Source organism: Neopsephotus bourkii, unplaced genomic scaffold (genome assembly GCF_033783945.1).
Source record: "Neopsephotus bourkii isolate Nb327-2 ecotype Australia unplaced genomic scaffold, CSIRO-AGI_Nbou_v1 NB_1524, whole genome shotgun sequence".
Lineage (NCBI taxonomy): Eukaryota > Metazoa > Chordata > Aves > Psittaciformes > Psittacidae > Neopsephotus > Neopsephotus bourkii.
In genome coordinates, this window is record NW_026902000.1 from 314,809 (window position 1) to 333,967 (window position 19,159).

Sequence of the window (19,159 nt, forward strand, 5' to 3'; positions counted from 1 at the left end):
TTCTTTTTTTTTAAATATTTCTGTCCAAATTTCCTAGGAATTTTTTTAAATGGGTATTTTCCAGCTCAGTTTCCTCTCTGAAATCTGATCTTAACTATAACTTCATAGCACTACAAGTTGTGATGTTGGCTAAGCAGCTGTACAGTTAAAATTAGGAATATGTTTAGCATTTAATTCCTGATTGTAGATCTAGTTCGGAGTTATGCAGACCTGTATTTAAAAGGGAAATAGAAGTTTTCCAGGGTTTTAGGCATTTGGATACCTTTTAATCTTGTGGCTTCAGATTGTTTGAAAGCATTAGTGTGCAGATAGATTGGGAGGTAGTATTTACAATATGTTAAGATAGCATTAGGAAAGACCAAACACCCTTGTATCAAGACACAAAGAATCTATAAGGTGAGTGTTAAGTTCCTATTTTTATTGACCATGATTCTTATTATGCGTTCAATGGTTGTATCCTCCGTTTGGCCTATGTGAGAACATTCAGCTTTTGGAACGTCCTCCAGGGAACATGGTCTGACTGGGTCCAGAGATGAAAATACTGCGAGCTTTTAAATCAAGCGAGCCACATGAGTGGGTTACAACACAGCCAATGCTGACCCAATTTGGACAGGGTTAGAGTTTGCTGGGTCAGACTAGGCTGCAGGATATCTCTAGAGTCGTAGTGAGTTGCTCAGGGTACCTAGGTACTGTCAACACTAAACTTTGACTGAACTCAGACAACATCTGCATTGTAACCTTGCCTGGTAACTAGTTGTTGATGCTCAAAAACCTGAAGAAAATCCACACATAATATGGAAAATGGTTGTGATATTTGGATTTGAAGAAGTGGTGGTTAGAAAAAGATTATTCTGTTTTACAGCTGATAATGTTAGATCTGATACTGCTGTGCTACAAAATGACGACCTTTCAGTCTTTGAAAATTCACCATGAAAGACTATGTATGTGCTTGGCAGCACACTGCCTGGCCTGGTGCCGGGGGTGCCCTCCAGCCTCTGACCTGGGTGCCAGACAGGGAGCTGCAGGGAATTTGTCCTGCTGAAACTTTATTAAACCAGAAGGAACCAGCAAAAACTGCCAAAACATTGGTCAGGGATGTGTAATTTTTTTGTGACCACATGCTTTTGGAATTGTGTTGCACTTCAGCCACAGATGTGCTCTTGGAACCAAATTTTAACATGTTCTAGTTTAATTCCAGTGATAGTGCTAGGATATTTTTGAGTTTGCGTTCTATGCTCTCTGGCTTCAAATAATTATGCTTTCTGCTGCTACTTTGCTCCTACCAAGTGAGTGACAGCAAAAAGGAATACATTTAACTCTGTAAAACACTGCTGTGAATGGAAAAAAAGTATTGGTTGATTATATTGAGTCTAGCTTTTAAAAAAATGTATAAAAGTGTAGGGTTCATTTTTCTAGTTCATAGCTGTCTATATATATGCACGTTATACATTCAAAGCATATTCATGTATGGACATAGTTGATATGTTCTGCAGCAACCCATGATATACCTAACGTTTATTTAAATGTCCATTAATTATGTTGCTTGATTTTTGTTTACTACTGAGAATGCCCTGTAGCGGGCATAGTTCTGAAAGCTGTTCAGTGCTGTGGGTATACTGAAGGATACGGTAAGGAGGGATGTAGTGTCCAACCCAGAATTCTGCAGAAGTAATCTTTTGCTGCTGGGACTGAGAGTGGAAAAATTAGTCCAAGTTACAGTTTAACATTGCCCAGGCTAGGATTCTCTTAGTAATCCTGACTGCTGCAAAGAAATACCCAGATCCAACCCTGGTGATCTGTCTGCTCCAAAGAAATTTAACAACAAGGCTCTAGTGGCTTATATTCTGGGAAGCTTTAGCTTTGGCTCAATATTGACAGAATTAACTTAAGTAAGTGTGAAAGCAGTTCTGTCTGTTTTATCTAAATAGCTACTTCCATAGTGTGCTGCATTGGTTCAGATGAGGAAGTGGATTATCTTTCTAAATATCTTCAGGACTGACACAGCCTGAGAGGTTAACCAGAAAGCTGTTGGTAGATGTATAGCAGAATCCAGGTCTCCTATCTGTCTTGTGTCTTGGCTCCAAAATCATCATCCTTTTAAGGAGAAATCCCAAGACCAGTCATGTTTTGTCATTTCTAAGCATTAAATTCACTGGTATTTTAATTTTTAAACTTTCATAAAACTGAAGAACCCTTTTCTAAAGCTCTGTAGATGCTCAGAGGCAAATTTCCTTTCTTTTTTAATTCTAACTAAGCTTTCCTTTAACTTGGGGAGAGGGGGATATCACAAGAGAGGCTTTATGCTACTTTCCTGTTTTCCAACATGACATGCATTAGAAAGTGTAATGCACTCTAACAAACAAGGCAACTTTGCATATTGAATATAGCACATGAAATAATAAAAGAAGAACAGCTGCTGAGAGACAGAAAGGAAAAAAGAGAGATAAAAGTTAACTTGAGTTGTGTTTTATATGAAGAGCTTTGAATTCAGTCAGATTTAAAATTCAATGCCAAGTACATTTACAGACATCTGGGAAATCAGGTCACATACTCTTTGTTAGTCTGCTACTACTGGTATATAAAACAGGGCACACAGAAATGTAAGCCTGTCACAAGAGCACCCTTTTTCTTTCATAAATTGTCGACTTAACAGTTACATTCATACAATGATTAACATGACCAGTGACAACTGGCAACAGGTTAAAACCAGAAAGGGCTTATAATGGGATGCAAACTTCTCTGAAGTTTAAGGCTATGTGAATCTGCACGTTCATGGTGTAACATTTGTGCCAAATGTATTTGCTAAATGAATGATAATGAAATCTTGTGCATCAGGACACTACCTTATCACTGATGACAACAAGAAAGCACAAATAAATCACTGCAGAATAAGTAACTGTTAATAATGAAATTACTTCACAGGATATTGCTGTGCAATTGCCATTGATTTCAACTGTCAACATACAGCCAATGGATGGAATGTATAGAACAAGTTGCCTTAGATTCCCAGGTGTTTGTCATATGTACTTAGTATTGGATGTTAGATTAGACTGACATTGATCAGCAAAGTATTTGTACTTTGTCCATCCCTAAAAGCTTTGGGATTAAGTTCACAGTGGTTTTGATCTCTTACATTGTGTGAAGCTTGGAGAATAAGGCAGGCGGTGCTCAGGAAAAGTGGGTAAAGCTGCATACAGTGACCCTGATGCTGAATGAGCTTTAGTAGTTGCATCTGCTTACAAGGAAATGGCTGTTCCTGGTAAGTTGATGGATAGTGGTTTAATCAAGATGATGTTGGCAGTGTCCTAAGCATAAATATATAGGGAGTGGTCTTATGGCTGTGCTAGCTTGAAAAATAGAGAAATAGGAAGAAGATGAAAATAGCACGATATACTCTATGCCTTCTCACTGCATTTTAGCTATCCATCAACTACTGCTGTATCTTCCTAGCTGTAAGTCCTCACATGTATTTTAAGTTCTAAAATTGAATATAGGTCCCTGCACCCTTCCCCGGAGGAAGGTTGAAACAAGTTGTTTTGGCTTTGATTTTAAGTAACATTAATTTCAGTGTGTGAGAGGAAAGCAATGCAAGATAAGGCATGACCTGTCAAAGTCTGCACTGAATTTTCAGAAATGCGTATGCTCCTCAGTAACACCTTAAATGCAACTGAGAAATTAAGCACGCTGGTCATGCATGCTACGTTGCTTTCTTTGCTTGAAGTACTCAGTGAAATTAATAAACCCAAAAGAAGATATCTGTTAAAAACCTAACGTTCTTTGCAGGCTTTGGTTTCTCCTTGAATGCTAATAAGTGGTTCTTCCCCTACATATTCCTCTAATCCTTTCCACCTGTCAGTAATTCTTTGAAGAGGCCCAGTAGGTCTGGCTGCTTGCCTTTTTGTGTTGGACCCCATATTGCAAATATCTTAGTACAGACTGCTCAAGTGCCTGGAGCCTGACGACAGCAGTCAGACTGAGCCAACACTGGGCACTACACATCAACACAGCATTTTGTGATTTCTTCAGAAACTAAAATGTTAGCCCTGATGGCTCTGAGGAAAAGCAAAATTACATCTATGCTGCCTGCATGAGTCTCTATGCAGCCTAAAACAGTAGTTCCAAGAAAACACAAAGGCTGACCAAATGTTAAGGGACAGCAGTAGGATAGTTACAATAATCTCTACTTTTCAGTTGACTGACAGGGAATGTGAGCAAGTGGGACTTATCCTGAAGGTGACTGCTGAGCAAAATTAATGCAAGCAGCCTTCGCTGCCAGGTGACATGAGTAACTGGTATTTGCACTGACATTCATAAGGAGGGCAATGATATTTTCTTATCAGTTGTGGTATGAGAGCAGTAACTGTCTGTAGGGAGGTAGCAGTAACCAACTGGGGACTGATACAGTGAGAAATCGTCATACTTATGTCTAATGCTCATCACATTGATCTTTAATGTACTCACCTGTTGCTTGAGTTTTTGAAATGAGACCTCTCCTGGTTGTAGCATTAGCCCTTTTAGCATGGGGACTTGTACTCTTCATCTGCTCTGAAGTGCAAGGCAGAAGGGTAGGGCAGTCTCATTGTACCTGCAGACTCTCCTGTAGAGAAAAAATACTCACCTGGCTATGTAAACTTTCCTCTCATCACCTCTGCCTCATTCAAGTGGCTTCTAGAATGTTGTACGGAAATGAGAATGTGCCTTTGCCTCTTTCCTGATCAAGGATGGCAGATCTTTCTTGGATGACTGCTCAAAGCATTTAATGCTATCATGGCAATCTAGCTTGATACCATTTTAGCAGCATCAGAGTCTGAAATCCTTTATTCATTTGTATTGTGTGGTGTTTCAGTCTCCCTGCCTTCTTTTTCTTTTTTTTTTTTTCCTTATCTGTAATAAGATTTTACATTCCCTGGGGGAAAAAAAAAAAAAAAAGGTTAGGAGGTGTTACTTGGGGTGGCTCTTTAGGCTGCACTGGATACACGCCAGTTTGTACCACCTGATGAGACAGACCACTGTTTTAAAATAAACTTCTTTTCTTTCAGAGAGAGAGAATGGATTAAAAGGGAAAGAAACAGAAATCCCATCTAAGCCTCCAGTATCTTAAGAGTGGAATTTCCCATCACATTTTCCTTGTGAAGATGAAAAGCCTTAAAAGAAAATCAGACTTTGTAATCAGACGATGATGCATGAAAGGATGTGTCTGGATAATGTGACAGATGATCCTAACCTTCATTAATGTGCTTTAATTGGATTAAACTCTATGAAAGGCCTTTTTTTCTTTTTCAACACCTTCAGGGCTCTTGGCTGCACAATGTGAATGTACGCAACATCCTGCAAAAGGGCACTCATCCAGCTTCATAGACATATGCTGTACATCCTGACACTAAGTTAACATAAAAAGAGTTTATCTTCAATGACATTGCCCCTAGGGTGCTGGAGAGTAGTGGCCATCAGGTGATAATTGGGCAGTTACATGATTTGTTGCAGCATTCCGAGCACTAAATCCCTTTAAAACCAGTTTGCTGCACCGGGGCTGGACACTGTCAGTGCAGATATCAACTCTTCAAACTACTTTTAATAAAAGCACATATTATAGGTGATTGACAAAGGGACAGCCTCGTTGCTGCTGCTAATACTGAGAATGCTATTCCCCACGTTGTCTCACAGTTTTCAATAGGACTACCAGGGGAGTAAGGTACTACTGAGCATAAGCCAAAGTGGCAGCCACGCTCATGAAATGATGGACAGAAGCAGCAGGAACATACGTTTTGTCTTGCTGGACTAGAAACTATTCTGTATTGTTTTAGACTATTTTTGTGAATAGAGTTTACTCCCACAACTATTTTTCAGACCTCTGGTTCCGGACTTACTAATTTTGCCTGCTTTTAAAGATTAATGCTGACGAATTCCTGACAAGCATCCACTGTAGTGCATCTGGATACTGCATTGGGCGGTTAGTGGGGAGCCGAAAGATTAGAGAGAAATAACTAAAACTGGGCTTAAAAATAGGGGTGGGATGGGAGATACGAGATGTGTGCTGAAACAAAAAGGGAGGAGAGAAGCTTTCAAAAAATATGTATTTCATGTAATATAAAACACAACATCTCATGTTAGTGTGGTTTGCTGGTCATGGAGTCTTTCTCTTAAAGAGCACTTACCCCCTCAAAAAGCACTAGATTACATGGTTAAGTGTAAGTCAATGCATTTGATGCTGGCTGTAGCAGTTGTATATTCATTCAAGCTGGAGGTGCCATTGTATATGTGTATATTTGAACATCTGGTCTTTTAAACCTCAAAAAAACAGGGACAGCTGGCTTTGAGTACTCGTACATTATATTATCTTTGTGTTTCTGAAGGATCTTTTAATTTGTTTAACATACTGTATTTACAGTAATTGGAACTACAACTTCATGGGAAGCTACCAACTGTATCACAGCTAGAATACTTTGTGTAAAGAATGTTCCCACCATATGTCTTTGGGGATATGCCTGGGGGAAAGCCAACAATTCTGAAATATTTCATATTGATTCATGACTTACCAAATGTTATTTTAGTCTTCTAGATCACAGAATGTGGCACACTCAAGATTTATTTCTTTTCCATATTTTAACAGTTGCTTGTCAAAGGTCTTTGTCCTATTTTTAAGATGACTTTTGCAGCTTCCTTTTTTGCTTTTTATTTATTCACGATTACAGAATACTTGATTTTTACTTTGGGAATATTTTGCTTGTTGTTCTTTCCCTTAGTATTAACACACTGTTTCTGTAACTTCAAAAGGATTACAAATTTGTGCTACTTTTGAAAGCTAGATCTGGGTTTTACTTGCTGCTTGAAGTCATTAGTGCCAATGGTAGTAAAGCCAAGCTAGGAACAGGCCTGTCCATCTTCCTTCACATTCTTTATTGCAATTAAGTCTTCTGTGTTGTTCCTTGTTTTGCAGCCTGTACAAGTTTGTCTTTTTACTGAAGGAGACAGAAATAGCGGTTAAAGGTAATCATCTGTGGGGCCTGAAGAACTTCCTAATGCATGGAATTATGTCATAGCCCAGTATCATACCTCAGGCCCACTGAACATGGTGCTAGGCAGAAAGCCTGATACCCATTCAGGAGAAAGTACATACAGTGAAATTACAGACTTACAAATAAACCAAACTTGAATATTTTATGTTTACCATCAAATTCCCTTCAAAAAATCATGGCTGCCTTATTGTGAAAAGGCTGTGTTCTGTTGCCACAGACACTTTCTAAACTAGTATCTTTGTATAACCTTAATAATTCTGTGTAGTCTGTGTGTTACAGCTTTAGAACTGGAAATTTTAACAATACCTAGTTGATAAAAACCAGTAATGAAATAGCAAGCTGTCAACTCTGAGGTCCAGATGCTGGTTAGATTAACTATATAAAATGCTTAAAATTATTTAGTTGGACATTATTTATGTTGAGAATGTTCTGGACACCCACATCTAATACCTAGATTTGTACTATGAGTAATTGCACAGGTATACACCCCTTCAAAAATAGAAAAAAGCCTTTCAGGAAGTACTTTTGTGCCATGACAAAGCCATACAGAGCAAAAATCCCAAGGTTTTTCTCTTCTTTTCTAGGTCACCTTCAGCTAACTTCATGCTGTTTTACTCAGTGACCTCTGAAATGGAGCAGTCATCCAATGACAGCCTGCTTCAGGCTAAAACTCCTTTTCTCTGCAAACTGCAATGTTTTCCATTAATAAATTCTCTGAGGTCACACATTAGTAACAAAAATATATGTATGTTTGTAGCAACCAGCAGTGCTGCAGAAGTGCTTTAGAGGAGCGCATGCCATCAACACATTGGCATGGTGGCAGCACTGGTACACAGAACACAGAACTACAGCCTGCCAGAAATAGCACGAGGTGACGACTTGTTTGTGAATATTGGCCTAGAAATAATATTTCTTGTGTGAATCTAGTTTAGGTGAGTGTTCTTCTCTGGGAACATGGCCTGACCTTGCTCTGAGCATCTGCATTCAGTACGTCAATGGCTCAAGTAATGTTGTTCCAAGGCAGCCCATGCTCAGGCTGCCTACAAATCCCCCTTTCTTTCGCAGCAGATGCTGGAAGGTCATGGGTGACCTGTAACCCATCTTTCAGTTTTCTTATCTTTCCTTAATTCATCTCTACACATGAAAAATTTTTGCCTTGCCATTCAGGTTTGTGTCCACCCAGTGTGGAAGATGAGGTGATGTGCAAACTGATGTAGGGACCAAACCAAAAAACCCTGAAGTAGCATTTGTAACAGTGGCTGATCAGTTCACTTGTAGGTTTATATAATATCATAGCTCTTGTGGCATGGACATTTAAGTTGATAAATAAGTTGGATCTTTAATTTTAATAGCGTAAGCTTCTTTATTGTTGGAGACTTCTCCCAGCAGTCTCCAACACCTGAAAAGGAAGAACAGGGGAGGCATGAAAGCATGCCTATTATCTCTGGTCACAGCCCAGTTCATATCTGAAACTGTGTAAATATTTAATATGGTGCTGCACACAGTTGTTTTGGTGCTTTCTGATCTTACTTGTTTTCATATTGTTCACTTCGTTGGACTGTGGGGATTTGCTGGGTCTAAATTAGATCAAGGATTTCTGAATTGCATTCCATTACATGCTGCAAAAATGCATGTGCTGTAAATACAGTTGGGAAGTGTTTTCCCCTCTATTTTTCTTTAACTGGGCAGCTTAAAATTCTTCACCAGATTAAAACAACCTGGAGCAAATTCAAAGAGTGGCAATATACCTAAAGACACCCCAGAAAAAAGACCCTTTCAGAAATCATTGTGTTTGCCTACCAAGAACGTTTAAGAGGGTTTAAGAGGAAGATTCCTGTTGCTAGTTTTTTGACATGTCTTTTTGGAAAGGAAAGGCAGTGAATGCAGGTGATGCTTGTAAGCTTCAAGGCTCCCCATCTCTCTTGAGAGAGAGATAACAAATCATCCGAACTCTCTGAATCATTCTGGCCTCTCTGCTCCCTAGTTTGGAGTCAAACATATGGTGACCGGCTGCGGGCAACTTCCTCCAAGCTGGCAAGACAGGAATGCTGGCTGTCAGCTCATCTGCCCCTTTCTTTCTGCCGCTTCCAAGGAACGCCTACGCTATTGCTCTCATGCTGATACTTGAGTAGGCCCAGACTTTTTTTATAGCTCCAACCAGGAAAGCCATCGGGCACTCAAAAAAGCTATGAACCTGAGCCAAATGCAGACAAATTAAGGAGTGAGAGCAGAAGAGTTACATCTGCCAGGTCAAGCTGGGTGCAAAATGGCTTTGGAGCTGTTGAAATGGAAGAGGAATTTCACCATGTTGAACTTCTCATGAGAAAGCAGCCTGCTCTTCCGCATCCTCCTCCCGGGGACTGTGTGAGTCAGCCCAAGTGGTATGTAGTTTACAGTATGGCTCTGGAGGAAAAAAAATAACAACGTGCCTCAGAATCCCAAGGAGATAAGCTTATTATAGAGGCCTTGTACTGCTACGCTGTATTTTCTCCCCAGGGCAAAAGGTTAACAAGTAGCAGCAGTCAGCATGAATAGCAATTTAAAAGCATTATTCTCTTTTCTGGAGGAAGATTTTGAAAAACTGACTTCATCCAAAATCCATTTCCTTTCAAGTATTTTATTGCTACATTATTGATATAGTTTCCATTTTAGAGTATCATTTACACGTAAATACAATCCTTCTCTTTCCTCTTAATTAGTCTGTGGCAGCTCAGTGTCTCTTTTGAATGCTAGGTATGATCTGTGGAAAAAGAAGGGTGTGTAGATTTATCTTTCCTTTCCTTTCCTTTCCTTTCCTTTCCTTTCCTTTCCTTTCCTTTCCTTTCCTTTCCTTTCCTTTCCTTTCCTTTCCTTTCCTTTCCTTTCCTTTCCTTTCCTTTCCTTTCCTTTCCTTTCCTTTCCTTTTCCTTTCCTTTCCTTTCCTTTCCTTTCCTTTCCTTTCCTTTCCTTTCCTTTCCTTTCCTTTCCTTTCCTTTCCTTTCCTTTCCTTTCCTTTCCTTTCCTTTCCTTTCCTTTCCTTTCCTTTCCTTTCCTTTCCTTTCCTTTCCTTTCCTTGCTTTTCCCTTGCTTTTCCCTTGCTTTCCCTTCCTTCCTTCCTTCCTTCCTTCCTTCCTTCCTTCCCTCCCTGCCTCTCTTTCTTTCTTTCTTTCTTTCTTTCTTTCTTTCTTTCTTTCTTTCTTTCTTTCTTTCTTTCTTTCGGACAATCAGAATGTGTACTTCAACTTCTGTATGAAGGCATACATGTATGCACAGTTCATGTCATTACAGGATTTGGTTTGCTTGCTTTCTAGTATGTCATTGACTGAGCTTATTATCTTACCTTGAAGTCACACTGGTGTAGGCTTATTTAAATACAGATATTGCTTCCACAAAGGTCAAGAGAGATCACCTGATAGTTACTATTAAATGAATAGTCATCAACTGGCCAAACGTCATGCATTTGATTCACTAAATGTTGAGGCAATGATGAGGAATGGAGTAGCCCTGTAACAAGTCTGTTAACCACTCAAGCTGGGTGCACTCAAGTTAGCTGCACTTTTTCCCTCAGGGTTCCTGTTCCTCAAAGCTGAAGAGAACTGGGAATCAGTGAATCAAAGCCACAAAATGAGATTGACTTTGTCTCCTTGTTTGTGTGACCTGTTTTGTTTTCTACATGTCATCCATTTCTGCTAACGTAAAGCTGGAAGTCACATGCAAAGTGGATTGCTATTTTTGCTGTTCCCCTAGGAAAGTAATAATAGTTCTATGGAATAAATAGCAAGGGTTTTTATTCTTTCTGTTGTGGGAGTAGGCATATGCTATGTGATCAATAGTGAGCATCCACAGGAGATCTTCCTGAGACTGTTACTTTTTCAGCCCCCGAGTACTTTTTGTTTCCCCTCTAATGCCATGCCACCTACTGGTAGGATTATATAAAGCACATGGTAGTGTTAAAATCTAATTAATTTTCCAAAGTGAATCTCTGTTTCCCTGAACAATCCAAGAGAAACAAAACAGAGGATCATTAGGGCTGGAACTGCAAAGCCAATGTAGAGTTTGAATTTGGCTCTAGAGAGATAAAGGACCATAATGTAAAAAGCCTCATTGGATGATACATATAGAGATGCCTGCCAGAGGTGAATAAGCCTAAATCTTTCTGGTAAAAGAGGAAGGAAAAACTTCCATTCCAGGTATTTCTTCTAAGCATATGTAATGCAATATATGTATTCTTCTGGTCAAAACTATAACCTTCACATAATTAATATAAGTACAGTCATATGAGGCTCTTTCTAAAAAACAAAACAACCTCAGTTAAAAGCATACTTCTTCAACATGCTATTTCTGGACCTGACCATAGTTTTACATGTAGAAACTTGGAAGTTTATCCCTGATAGAATCATGGAGTCATCTCACATGAACTAGAATACAAGATGGCTGAGGATACCTTAACTTCAGACTTAACTTTATCGTTGATCCTTTGTTCACAAATGAACATGGCTATATTAGATTCTTCTCTTTACAGAAATCATGTTTTTTTCTTGGAAAATACTAGAATTCTGTTAGTAGGTTTGAAACTGTCTTCCAAACCACTGATACCAAATTAGTCTCAAAGCTATTTTATCTAAAGGTGTGTAAAGTAACCATTTCATGGATTTAAGATTGCTTATAAGGACTGTTTAGCACGTTCCCTGTTCATTAGAACCTGAGGGGTCTGATCCAGCTTAAATTGCCCAAAATCTCTACAGAAAAACAGGTCTGTTTTTTCAAATGAGTCTGAACTTCTGTCCAGATGTCTTGGGTAGGAAATCTTCTGCAGATTGTTCTGATTTTTGTTCTAGCATCTAGTGCAGGCTAAAAATTTTGAAGGCCAAATTACTTTTCTTTCATTAGTGTTGGTAGACATGTGCAGCCACCTTCAGGCTAGTTCACTGTCTCTAGTAGTGACAAGACAGGAGAGTAAAGACCATAGTAGTATCAGGACTGGTTTTATTTGTGACTTGAGAGGATGGAATCAAAGAAGTTCAATGAAGCATACATCCCTCAAGTTAGACATAAACAAAGGTTTGGTTTTGTATGTATATTATTCAATAGGGGCAAGAATCTTTTAATGCAATATATATAACTCTACAGAGCTTCTAAGGTAAGTCACTGTGGGCTACTTTAAGAATTGATCTCAGTCTGTGAACACTATATATGACCCAAGAACTTAGGAATAGGTTGCAGTAAAGCATAGTCTCTAACTTTGTTTCCCACTTTCTCCTTTACCAGTAACAGGATTTTGCTCTAGGCTGGCTTTACTGTCCCGCCTGATAGTCACAGCTCACCTCTTTCTCCTCCTCTTTCTTTTCATCACCATCACAAGGGAAAACAGACCCCTTTACACTGTTATCTCCCCTTTTTGACACAGCTTGCTGTAAGCCCAAGACAGGGACAGAGGAAGGAGTCTAAGTTAATTTACTTACCTTTACTCAGTCACAACAGACAGCCGATGCAGCCTGTCTCCAAATGAGTATTTCTCCTGTGGTACAGCAACTTGTATAAGCAAAACTCTGTCAAGTTACTCTTGAGATGAATTTTGAAAAGAAGAATGTGCAATACTAGGCAGTTCTAGAAAGAAATGGTTTCCAGACAGGATTTTCCTCTGCAGACAATAAAGTAAACTCTGTCTCTGCCCCTTATGTATGTAATTGATTCAAGGTGGCCTGTCTTGGGTAAATGCTGAAGTCGGGGGGGGGGGGGGGGTGGGGAGTGGGGGAATGAGGGAGGGAAGAGGAATTAAAAATCGTTGTTAGAGTGTATGGAATACATGAAACGAAAATCTGAATGTAAGCTTGAAAATACGTCTTTCACAGCCAGAATGAAACTTTTTGAATAACAACATGGAAAATTATTGAGGCTTTCAAGTACATGTTTCAGCATCTTCCTTGTGCCTGTCATCTTGCTGTGCTAGCTTTGTGCAATGTAACGTTCTTACAGAAGAGCCTAACAGCTGGTCCCAATTATCCTAACTACAGTGTGACTACATGCATAAATGTGTCCCATTTCCATTTAGTTCCATTGCTTAACGAACAAGTTCTTAAAAAAAAAAAAAGAAAGAATTAAAGAAAGAAAGAAAGAAAAAGAACCGTGGTTCTACTCTGCTCTGCCATTTGTTTCTGTTTACTCACATCACTGGAGCTCAGTTCACATGATCTCTCTGGTCAGCGGCCAGCATATTTGATCAAAGAAGAGAGCTTTGCAGAATTAAACAGGCACAGTAGAAAAGACTATGTTTAATACAGAATAACATAGAAAGTTCCTCCTGGAACTAAGTGACATTTCTTTTAGTAATGCTACAAACGAGGAAAACTGTACTATTAAGAATGCCTTTTTTTAATTTCAGATAAGGGTAACTGAAAATGACCCAACATTTTGGGCCCAACTGACCTTTATCAAAGTCAGACTCCTGGCTACGGCGAGTTATTAAGGCTAAACCTGTATATTCTGTACTGTCCTTGATAAAGGTCACGTGAGACTAAATGTCAGACCTTTTCCATCTCTTCACCTTAAGTAAAAACACAATTTTATGTACTAAAGCTGTCTTGATTCATTTAGTGTTTTAAGGAACTGTTTGGGTCCAGCGTGCCCAGAGGAGTTTTGTGTTGGTTTGTAACAAATGAGAAGCTGAGTCTGGAACAGGCAGCACCCTGGAGCACCTGCTTCATGCATTAAAGTCAGGCTGTTTGTCTGCCCCCTGTTCAGGACTCACTTTGCCCTTTTAGCTGCCAGGTGAGACCAAAAAAGAAAGCTCCAGGAGAAAGCCAGGCACTCAGAAACTACAGGAAGTAGTATGTTGTTAATATATAGCCTGTGCTTTTTCAGCTTGTGCTCTCTAAATAGTTTTCACCAGATGCTGGCTTCTTCTCACATGTGATGCTTACAATGGGCCTGCACAGAGACCATTCCTCTCACCAGACATGCTCTCCTCTGCCTAGTTGCCCTCACTGGTTTCACAAGAGCTTAACTAGAGTCTGCCTGGCAACTGAGCTGGAACTGGCTGTGCTCAGTTCTCTAGGCACTGCTTGTCAGTAGCTGGGTTGGAGATTTAGGGGAAGAGCATGCCTTGGTGTGAGGATGGAAGGCACGGACCCAGAGGTAGAGTGCAAGCTGGATCATTTATTGCAAATGTTACATGAGATTTATGTTCTTCCAAGCAATTTGCTAAGCACATCTGTGTTTGCCTTGCAGTTATTACATCAGGTGAAAGGTCTAGAAATCCTCTTTCCAGTTCTGACATCCTTGTTCCTTGCCAGTTCCAACATCTTCCAAGTACCAGCCAGGGACAGGTCACTCTTAATTGCTTGCTGTAGTTCCTCCTTCCCATGGTCTCTGACAGTTTCAACACATTCCAACCCACACACCTTGGAGTCAGTGAACACATTTGTGTGGCCTCTTCTTTGAGCCAATGTTGAAAACATTTTTCTAAAGAATTTCTTATTGTTTATCTAAGTACAAATAATTTATTTATCATTATCAGTGGTTCTGGCTAGGTCACAGCCTCAGAAATTGCCAAAATCTGGGTGTTCTCTATGGAGAACTGCAGAGATGCAACCTTGTCAGTTTGGGTACTACAGCAGTCAAAAACTTCCAGCTTTGTAACTTTGAAAAGCCTAGAAAATCTTTTGGTGTAGCTCTCTGATGGATAGGTGCTGCACTATACCAAGGCCTTGAGGACCACGTAAGGTTTTAGAAGGTAACAGGAGTTTATGGTAGAACTGGGCACCTCCAGGGTAGTAGATGAGATGCTATGGTTTTCTGCACCAGGTAAGACTTTCAGCTTCAGCAGAATAACAGGGCAGGAAAACTGCAACTGTGGAAAGAGCATGAAAGGGTAAGTTCTGGTCTGGTTCTACATTATAAGCTTCCTGCAGCATTTTGCAGTCAGTATGGAGAAGGGAGGGAAGGCTTCACTTTGCTCTGTCCAGGCGAGTTCCAGGTAACAGTTGTGTTTATGCTGAAGGAAGATTAATTTTTCCTGATGGCCTCCCCTGTCAGTCAATATTTTTCTCCCTTTCCCTTTTTTCTCACTGATTCCCTGACTAACGCTGTCCTTAGGAGAGATCCTGTTCAGGCTTGACTGGGGATATAAGGTTAATGGGTTAATTATCTTGACCAAACTAGCATACTTAATCTGGATTTGCAAGATGTTAGGATATCTGTTTTATGCATTTCATTTCATCTGAGCCTGAACTTGGGCTCATTTTCTACCTGACTTTAGGAATGTATCTGGCAGTTCTCGTATTCTGATGTGTGAAGTGTGTCCTCTATTAAAATCTATAACATAATTATGAAATATCCCTGAATAAAATCTCTAGGTGGATATAAACTGTTCCTGAAAGAAATGTAATCTAAGAAAACTAGAATGAATTTTGAATATTGTTAATAACTTGCCTGGAGAAATAATTTGTTTTATTAATCATGTTTCATTAGTTTCTCTTTTTTTTTTTTTATAATGTGTTTAGTTCTGTTATTCTTGATTTCTGCCTAGCATAAAAAAAAAAATAATTAGTACCTACATGATAATTCAGTATAAAATACTTAATGTTGAAGCCAGAACTATAGAAATTGGTTGCTACTAAGCTAATTCAGTTCCAATTTAATCAATGCTAATAGCTGGTTTTGCTCCAGTTAGGTTAGCACTGGACTCATTCAAGCTGCATTTGAAAATGCTGTCCTGAAAGCATATTATATAGATTTATTATAGGGAATAAATAGAAATCTTGTTTGCTTCAAAAAAGTAAGGGAGGATCACAGAGCAAGCTGTTCACTCAAATCCACCCCTTCTGTTGCCAAGTAAGTCAAGCATTTAGAAGAGGCTAATAGTACACTCATGTTTTTACACTTTATTTACATTTTATTTGCATTCACCCACCTTTGAAATGATGGCATATAGAATTTTATAAAGTCACAATATCTGATAAACCTCATGACTGTAAATACAATGGAAGAAACAAAGGTTACAAGAGCCTGTAATACCCATATTCTAGTATTTTCAGACAAGACAAGATAAAAACTACATCTGCAAGTAAATGGACTCGTATTTAAACAATATTTATGCTTTTGGAGGAGCTACTGACTGTCCACATCCAGTTTGGTTATATCAGCTAAGAGAAGAGGTCTGGATGCTTATGTACTATCTGAGCAGATTACACTAGACAGATTGTGGGAGGCTTTCTTGTTAGAAAAACTAACGTACTTGCAACAGGATGAGACCTCCTCCTTTTACTCCCCATTTATGACAGAAAGCCTGTCTGTGGAAAAAAGTGAGCCTGGTAACTCGTCACTCACTGGGGCAGAAATCTTGTTGGGAATTGGGCTGAGATTGTCTAGCCTTCAGGCAGAGGCTAGCTGAACCACTGAGAAAACACGTTAGTCTTTGTGAATATAAGAGGGGATTTTTGTTACATAAAACAGGTCCATGGCAGCATTTTGTGTGACATCAAAGAAAGCTACTATATGACAAGTAACTTGCTCACAAAAAAGAAAGAAAAAAAGAAAAGTTTATACAAAAGACCTTTGTGTATCCCACAGGGCAGCTTTCCATCAGGATGCCTCTACTACAAAAAATTCTGTAATAACACAAGAGAGTGAACATTGCTTCTTCTTTAAGTATGTGGTTGCAGATGTTTTTAAGGCAATTTACAAACACCTATCAATTTACCATTTGCATGCACTAGTTCTGACTGGCTGTCCAAAGTTCCCAGGAATATCTCAAATTCAAATATTTAATAATCTCTTGAGTTGTCTGTTCCATATTTCAAAACACTAAAGCAGCAGCACTTCCAGAATTATAAATAACACAATCAGATATCACTGTGCACTTCCTACTTTAGAAATAGATCACTAAAGTAAATAATATATTTTCAATTTACTGCTTTCAGATATGGTATCAAAGATAGCTTTTCAGTGTCATCAAGAAGTATATTCACAGAGAAGTTATATTTAATAATGGCAAGGAAGATGATTAATTTTTTCACGCATATGGTCTGCATTTTAAGGCAAAGTAACAAACTTAGTTGCACTTCTGGCTTTTAAGGATGGTGGGTTTTTTTCAAAAGATCTTCATGGTGACCAGCTTTATTCCTACCAAAGTCATAAGTGGTTTGTTATGGATTCCAGTTAGTGCAATCAAGTAGAGCTGAATGCTTTTGGAAATTCCACCAGTATAATCCAGAGAGTGACTTAAATGATGTATTCATTTTTTATCTCCTACTTTTGCTATGAGTTACTTTAGTAACTGTTGTTTCACACCTATGCTATTTTGAGTATTTTCATTTTGAAATATTGGCAATACATTCAAAACTCTATCTCTTACTGTCTCTGTCCCATTCAAAAAATTAGACTTTTTCTCCAATTCACTTGAGTATTTCATGAATCACCATTTCCCACCCCTCACTGCTTCCTATTTCAAGAATGTGATCTATTTGCTGAGTTAATTTTGGATACTATTCCCATTTTCCAGAAACATTTTCATCATGAGCTTCAGTTTTTCAAGTAAATAAAATAAAAGGTCAAAATACATCAAATGTTAAACTTGGGACAGGACAAACCATGTTCTTACTGACTTAAAATATAAAAGAATCGTTCATTAGCATCTGAAAACTTCAGTCACAAATTCATTTCTGAAGTTAATGCCTTATTCAGCAAGCCTTTAAAATTGTTTGACTTATGCTTTTATGCTGCAATCCAAAGTGCACTCAGCTCCCTGGAGAGGCTTCTCTGTCCATCAGTGGGGTTTGGATGAGGATCAAAGAACAACGTGCCGTCAGGTAGGAGGCTCTGCCAGAATGGAACAAGGCTATAGTCTCCAGAACAGGATGAATTGGCCAGTCAGGTCTATAAAGATTTCTTTAATAATATTACTTCTGGCTGAGTCTCAGTCACCTCTTCTTTCTTCCTTTTTCATAATACTCATTTTGGCAGGGCTCAGAAAATTCTTGGCTTTCACAATGGTTCTTAAAGTGTTGCATCTAAGAAAGTTTTGAAATAATGGGCTGCCCCAGAAAGGATTAAAATCCTCCATTTTTAGTTCAGACTTATATTCAAACTCTGAAACAATTTAACAGGACGGAGGGCAAAAACTAAATAGCAGTGGCAATAACAGGAAAAAGTATCTCCAGGTAATAATGTGATCCTGTTCTAAAGAATGCTTGACATGATGTCTGCTTTATAGAGTATTCATTTCAATGCAATTCAGTTTATTTTGCTTCATCTATGAAAATATTTAGAAAGGAATATTGATTGAGAAGGTTAAAGTTTATTTTTTTATAAATTCAAACAATTTCTGCTGACATACATAAAGGTATATAAAATCATATATTATTTTTTTTTAAATACAATTTAATATATAGGAACACTGACAGTTTAGAACAAAGAAGATTGGTGTAAGTACATATCCTATTAGATTTTTATAGTTCTATAATGTATAGAAAACTTGTAGTTATGTAGTCGGATGGGGTATGGGAGAGAAAGAAATTCAGACTAGTGGATTTTTTTTTTTTTTTCCAATGAAGACTGTTGAAAAAAAAGAAAAAAAAAAGTCTTCTTGAAATGTTGACAGTATAATTTGTCAAAGTAGCAGCACATAGACGGACTCCACATCTTGGTCATGATTCAGTGTTTTTAAGTATGTGCTTTACATGCACATCAACAGCTTCTGTTAGACTTATCAGTCCCACTCGCATAGTAATACTTAACAGTGCACTAAGGGCTTCACTGTTGCAAGGTCAAAACTTTTGTTCACATTTAATAACTTTTGGAAGTTCTTCTCTGTTTTTAAACCTCACAGAATCTTTAGATGTCAAAGATGAAGGCTATTATGAGTTGGTTCTCATTAATGACTAATCAAATGCCTGTTCCTGAAAGTTCTAATACTGTTGTTATTAAGCACAGCATTAATAGTTCTGTTGGTACTTTCAGCTGGTATATGAGCTGGAAAAAGATACTAAAAAAAAATAATAATCTCACATGAATAAAGAAAGCTAATTATTAACTAGCTATTTTTACTGTTGGGCTGTGGGACAGATATTGATTTTTAGAAAAGTGTACCTGTTATTTAAATGCATGGTCTGTGTATGACTAGACCTTGACATACTAATAGGCTTTTTAAATGCATTGTTCTACCA

The 19,159-nt window shown here is 38.5% G+C and overlaps 1 long non-coding RNA gene across 2 annotated transcripts in view; it reads left to right on the forward strand.

Annotated features, from left to right (window-relative positions):
- Positions 1 to 13,524, forward strand: part of LOC133221219 (uncharacterized) — a 143,976-nt gene extending 130,452 nt beyond the window's left edge. For both annotated transcript variants that reach the window (XR_009727938.1, XR_009727939.1), the window contains exon 3: positions 13,378 to 13,524. This is a non-coding gene — a long non-coding RNA (uncharacterized LOC133221219). The remainder of the gene's footprint in view (positions 1 to 13,377) is intronic.
- Positions 13,525 to 19,159: the final 5,635 nt, after the last annotated feature.